This window comes from Strix uralensis, chromosome 1, assembly GCF_047716275.1.
Source record: "Strix uralensis isolate ZFMK-TIS-50842 chromosome 1, bStrUra1, whole genome shotgun sequence".
NCBI classification, from domain to species: Eukaryota; Metazoa; Chordata; class Aves; order Strigiformes; family Strigidae; genus Strix; species Strix uralensis.
Window position 1 is genome coordinate 161353693 of NC_133972.1, and position 7295 is coordinate 161360987.

Below are 7295 nucleotides of genomic sequence, written 5' to 3' on the forward strand. Positions count from 1 at the left end.
CCTGTCTAGCTAACATCAATTGATTTTATTAAGATGAGGAAGCCTGTCTAGCTAACATGTCCTCAGGCGATCAACCAGGAAACCTGATCTTTCATAAAGTTTTTGAACATGTCTATCCACTGCTGAACATCTATTTATGAGTGAAAGCATCAGGACTTTACCTCTCTAATGAATGCTACTTGGACAAATATCTCATTTAAGTGATGCTACTTCCAAGTTCACAGCATCATCAGTGATCCTCCATGTTTATGGGAGTAAGAGAAGCAATAAGAGAGGCATTGTTAACTTTTGTCATGTAAGGGTGGGGAAATCTAGCTGATACTGGACTGATATTACATGCAGTTTCCCTCTATCTTTTGGATTAGCAAGCAAGTCAGGATTCCTTTCCCTTGAAAAGACTGTCCAGAATTGTCAACCAAGGACACACCTTCTCCAGGCTAGGTAATGCACATGGTCCCATTGATAGCTCTCGAGCAGGTGGAAGGAGGAGTTTTTGCTATGTCCTTCAGCATCATTTGGCCTATTATGGGTCACATGTGCAGTGTCACTGGCCAATACTACTTGCCTTTCCTCCTCCCTTAACTCCTATATGGCTGTAATCAGGGCAGGGAGTTCCCCTTCAATTTTTGAAGAAAATGAAGTAATTGGCCTTTCTCCTTGGCCCCTTTCATGAAAAATAGCATCCTGTTTGTCCTCTGGAGTCTGCACCTGGGATCATTAAAACAATAGCAATAAAAGCTTCAGGAGTATCCTCCAGCCATCCCAGACTTCAGGAACCAGTGGTTGTAGCTGTTGGACCTAGCTAATACCAACTGCAAAATTTATAACTTTTTAAGTATGAGAAATCCTAATTTTGTGCCTAGGAAAATAATCTGGTGTTGGATACAATGTGGTGTTATTCTTTCTGTCTCCAGTTGTTATACCTTCTTCTTTTTACTGAGATTCTCTTCGTTGAGGATAGTCTCTGGTTCAACTTGTTCCTCCAGTTAATTTGTCTTGGATCAGTGTTATGATGTTTTTTCCCCTCAATTCTCTTGTCTATGGCAAAGTGATCTGTAAAGGGAGTTTAATAAAGAAAGAGAAATTGTGAACTCCAGGTATTGTACTATCTTTCCTGTTTGTTCTCAACCTCCTAAATATCCCTGCAGTTCTTCTTTATTTTGGGGTGAAAACCAGTAATGGCATACCCAAGACACATGTACCATCAAGCACATCCCTCAGGTTGGCCTGTTCAACACTGTGCAAGCCAAATAAACTGGGAGAATTGGAAGTGGACGTCAAACAGTGAATCTTCCAGATAAGTAGACTGAAAGAGCATGGAAGCAGCCTTGACAAAAGACATGCTTGGAAGAAAGGCTTGGTTGCTTACCTTCTGTTAGTCAAGTGCATTTTCATAAGATTATACAATAAATGGACATGTCTTGCAGCTGTGATATAGACACAATATACTTAACCTCCACAGTAAGTTTCAGAGGCTCTGTAGTATCCCCTCCATTACCTGTGCAAGTCCTCCTATTATTTCTACAACTCTGCGCTTTGCAAGTGGTATTTCTGGCAAAGTGTCTGGCTGAGGAAATTACCATATATATTTAAATATATATATAAAAATATATATTTTAAGATATATATAATATATATTTAAATATATAATATATATTTTTAAAAAAGTAAACGGAAAAAGAAAACTCAGGGATAGAATAATCATAGGAAACACAATGTTTAGGGACTATTGACAGGTCTTGTTGCTGACTACAGTCTATTAAAACCAAAGAATCCTGGGCCAGACTTCTATCCTACATATGAACCAGAAGGAAAATGACACAAGTGAACCCACTATCCTTCCCTGGGTCAGGCATCCCTGCTCTTTAGTTCTCAGGAGAGAAACTAGGGAAGAGCCCCTGCAGTCTGTGTCTTTCAGGACCTTCCCGCCCAGAAAACGCATCTCTGGTCCTCTTTGATCCCTTGGGCTGGGACCCTTTTTATATCCATCAGCTGGTACTCTTGCCCTTTGGATGATTCCCAGCTCCCATGTGCTGTTGTCACATAGCAAGCCAGCTGCTTTCCCGAGTCCTTTCTGAACCATGTGCTCCATTGCATGGTATGTATTTAGCAGGGAGGGTACTGGAATGCCAGTTGGGCTCTCAGAGACCTCATTGGGAACCAGACTCAGCCCCTAATGCATAGGAGAACAGAAGGTTGCTTCAAGGGCACTGGGCTGGCATCCAAAAAGAAGCAAGGTCAGGTGTGAAAAAGGGGGAGAGGGAGCAGTAAATATTTTTGCCCAGTGTTGATGTCAGGCTACTCAGCCTATTCGTGTCACTCCACCCCCTTTTTTCCATGGGGGCACAATATTAGCTGTCTTCCCTGGTATTTGCCTAATATTTCAAAATGTGTTCAGAATGAACATCTGCATGCCAGAGACCACTTTAGTCAGTTCTCGTGGGACCGTAGGGTGATTCTTACTTGAGCTTTTTCTTTATTCATATCTAGAAAATGTTGGCTAATGTTGTCTTCTGGAAAATCTGCCATCTTCTCCTAAGATATAAACTCATCTTGACTTTCTAAGTACAGAACAGATATTTATTGAACATCTTATCTGCAGCAGTATTAATAAGGCTACCATCTTCATGTAGTAATAGGTTATATGTCATCTTTAGGATTTGTTTTGTTACCAATTTAACATACTTATTGTCCCTAATCCTAAGAAGTATAGTTTTCTCTGTAATAGCTTTATCTTTGTGTAGGATTGTATCTGCAATTGTATTAATTGTCTTTTCCATTTCACTTGATGTATACTGCCTTTTAACATCTATGTTCATCTCCCACTAGATTTTAATAGATACGTTTCTTTTTCTTGATTGTTCAAGTGTACCATTTTGGCCTTTCAGAAAGTCCTTCTGTCAAAATATTTCAATTAATTTTTGACTGGCTACATTTTCCTTCCCCATTCACCCCTCCCACAAGTTTCAGCTCTTTAGTCTTTCTAAACCTATCCATTATATATTAAGACTAATTTTTGTCTGCCTGGGCTGAATATACTGTCCTTGGTAAACAATGGTCCCACAGCAACCATCAACTTCTTAAGTGATGGTAAGTCTTTAGCCATTATAATGAGAACTAAAATATTACTACTCAGTTGTGACAAAGTCTCTGCATTTTGGTTCTTTATTACAAATAATTAACAACAATATCTTAATTGTATTAATTGAAAAAACACCACAAGCTTCTGTGGCTTTATTTATTTGTTTGTTTGTTTATTTTAGAAGACATTATAACCTACAATGGAATAAATCTGCCTTCTGGGTATATGAAATAAAAAAACAGAGTTAATCCATCTGATCAGTTATTCACAAATTAATTTTAAAGGTGCCATTCAGAATCACAGCTGGCTGTGACAGAGGCCCTTTCCTCCAGTGCTTTTGCTGAGCTCTTGGTCCTAAAACATGTATAATTTGGGCTCCTAGCTCAGACCTACATGTATTGGAGATGCAGACAGCAGCAAGTGACTCTACAATGAGCCAAAGAGCGGTTGCATGGACTGATGTATATGTAATGGGGAAACACAACTGAAATATTTTTACAGCATCAAGCACAGCTACTGATTTGGAATTGAAGTTAATTCCCCCTTTGTACAAGTATGGTATTTTATTTCTTACCATGCTTGTAGCTTTAAGATGCTTTTGCCATCAGGCCTTTTGCGTTTGAGATTACAGTAGTAATGATAGATCGACACAGTTTCAAGCCTGCAAAGACTGCTAAGCCTGCTACAGGGACTAATGCAGATAAATAGCATCCTTTCCAGGCAGACTTTATGGTCCAAAACCAGACACACAGGACATTCCCAGGTCACATACATTTTATTGCTTCAGCTGAGATAATTAACATGATCTATCTCTTTTATTCATCCTCCAATCCTAGAAGCCACCTGGCTTCTTCATCTTCTGTTTCACAGGCATTTACAATACAGCTGGTAGTCAAGGTTTACTCAGAGAGAAGACAGATAAGGGACAGATGTGCATTTAATTGAAAATAAAGGCTGCCTGTTTGTTAGCAATAAATCTGTGAATAACACAGCTACAAGCACATAACTCTGGTCCACCTACTCACTGGTTATAGTAAGAATTTAATATTTCCATAGCTCTTCAGATTGATCCTTCTTCATGCTGAATAACCTCCTCAAGTTGTTTCACCAACAGGGAAGTGTGAAATACAGAATATTTAATTGCCCAAGCCCAAGGAGGCAGCATAATCCACAATAAACCTACATGGCACTTAGGCAGTAGGCTTCATCCAACACACAATATAGTTGACTGTCACCATGAGCTGGTTAAAACTTGTTTCCTTGCCCTGAGTGAGAATCTCTGTAGGGGCAGGACTATCAGTGTTGCTGCCTCTAAGGAACCAGACTTTTGGTGCTGGATGGCTCCAAGGGATGCTGGCAGGCTAGATGCCTGTGGGATGTCTTGGGAGAGCCAAAAAACAACTGAGAAGGATATGGGCTTGAGAGTGAAGGTGGGGGTGGCAAAGGTAAAATCTAGAGAATAATGAACATGAGAGGTAGGTTTTGCAGGAGATAGAAGCATGTAAGAGGAAAAGGGTGAAGTAAGTGGACAGGAGGTGAGATTGAGGTATTGGGTATGGGAGGAGATTGGGAATACAGTGGGTGTCCTGTGATGGAAGACAGGTAGGAGATGTAAGGCAGGGGAGGTGTAAGAGTGGCAGTGTACGTCAGATAATCTACTCCCCATATATCTGAACTAATTCAAGTATGAAATCTGACGACCTATTCACAGTCGCTGCAATATCAACCTAGCAACTGCTGAGACAAAGCTGTTGCCTGTGGCTGAACTGGAGATGAGGGTTTGATGCCTACCACCAGTAGCAAACCAGTTAACTTCCATGGATTCAGCTGTGGTACGTGCTTTAATTCCTCACAGCCCTCAATGTCCTGCCTGAACCATCTTTTCAGAAGACAGGAGTCTTTATGAGACATGGGTCACAGGGCTGCAGGGACACAGCTATATAGCATAGGTTAGGGAAGGTGAGTATGTGAACTATATAGTCAAGGAAGATTATTTTTGTAGCAAACCTAGTATATTCATCCCAATAACTTTGAGTGAATCCAAATGTCATTCTCAGACATTCTAATATGACTGCAGGCAAACAATCTAGCATCTCTTGTCCAAGTTTAGCTAAGAACATAAGCCAGGCTTGATATTAAGCATATAGCAATGGGAAAACCATAAAATGGTATACATATACATAAAGATTTCTAAGGAAAAGTATTTTTAGGAAAAATTTTTATAACTATTTTCCATGGATGCAAACTATCTGGGAAAGACTCTATTTGTACTTCCTGTGACTGGAAACAGCCTTCAGTCCAAGCCCCAAATCTTTAATTGATTCTTTTCAGCTTAAAGCCAAAAAGTCCAACTCAGAAAACCTTTTGCAGTATCTCTTGGATGTGGTTTTTGCTTCTTGACAAATAGGAGTCTTCTTGACCACTGAGTAGCTCCTGCTCTGCACAGAGATGTTGCACTCCCAAACTGCAGTGGGAAGCGATGAAACTCTCTGTCAGCTACACCCCTGGGGATCCCAGCCCAGGGTGAGCAGCAAGCAAAGAGCACAGAGGAAGCTGGCAGAAATCACTCCCACAGTGAGTTGAAATAAAATATTTGTGTTTAATGTAAAAAAAAAAAATCCCACAACCAAGCAAAAAACCCAACACAAAAGCATTTTCCCCTGAAAAATCATTTTGATGAAAATCTCTCTGTCAAAGCCTGGTAAGCTGCCTCTTCCTCTCACTCCAAACCACCCCCAAAGCAAGCTTTCCTTTGAGTGCGTATATGTCTGCCTCCTGATAATGGCTTGGCAAGCAGTGAAATGTGACCACTGCTACTAGTTCACTAATGCTCTTTTTGGTGACAAAAGGGGCATCCCCATACTGGTGAAGTGTCACTTTTTTTTTTTTTTGTATGAATGGGCTGAGGCCTTTAGTCAGATTATTGCTGTATAATTAAGGCAGTGTAAACCCTTATTCCTGACTTCTACCCAGTGAAGAGGCTTTAAACAGAAGAGTAATTACCCCAATTTAATTTATTCTTGTGAATTCAGATGAGCAAAGTGCAAGACAAAAGTTTCTATTACATATGTTAATTTGTTTCTATACTATCTTTTTTTTATTTAACTAGTTTGGCTAAAAAAGTTGTGCCTTCCACAACTCCAGTTGCTGCAGTTATTACAAAAAGTGTGCAAGAGTCTTGTCATCTCTGCTCATAACCTGCTTTTATCTTGCTCAAATTTTGTCTTTGAGATTAGGCCCTGTATTACACATTCTTACAGCATCCAGCACAGTATATCAGACATGGATTTTAAACCCCATGATAATATACTTGTTAGATTAAAATAATGGGATTTGTGGCTTACACGCACTGAATCACTGCTTTCTGCTGCAGAGATTGTGATTGTTTCACCTCTGCTGTTCTGCCCGGGCACTTGAAGCTTCACATAACCATGCTTTGAAGTGCTTCTTCCAGGTTCACAATTTACTGTTTGAAATGTCTGATGTAATGCTATCTAATCCTTTCCAGGACTTCAGGAAAGACAAGCTTTCAATTTGGTGAAAAATGTATTTCTGTAAGACAATTAGAAAAAAATGAAATAGAAACCACTTGTGGAGTGATCGTTGCAAGGCAGCTTGATAAGGGTCTCTTTTTGAATGAAGTGGAGGCCAGCTCCTGCCCCTCTAAAAGCAATGGCAGGTTTGCTGTCAGCCTCCATAAGCTCCAGATCAAACTACAGCTTCCATTCAGGACATTTTTTTATTTGTTTTTAATAAGGTTGATGTTCAGGAAGAGGTCAAATGTAAAACATAGGACCTGTTTTATAGGATACTTGAATCCCTCTTTTTTATAAGTGACCATATAGACTAGAAACCATGCATGGAGGACCTGAGTAATCTTACACCTGGTAGCAATCACTACTCTGCATTATGCACTCCCTTCCTAACATCATATGTGAGCAGATGGGGTCTTTCCTCCAAGGGTGCTTTTTATTCATGTTCTTGAATTTAAGTTATCACTGTGATCTTAAACCATTTTTATTAGAGAGTCTGTTTTCAATCAAGAGAGAAGGGGGGCTTGCAAAGAAGAAAAAACACTGGTGGGTAAAATGAACCACTACAGAGACAAAAATAAACAAAGAGGAATTTCCTCAATGCCCTATTTCATCTTCCTTTTTCCTTTTTATTAAATTAAACATACTAAATAATTTAACATAATATTGTTTTTATAAGC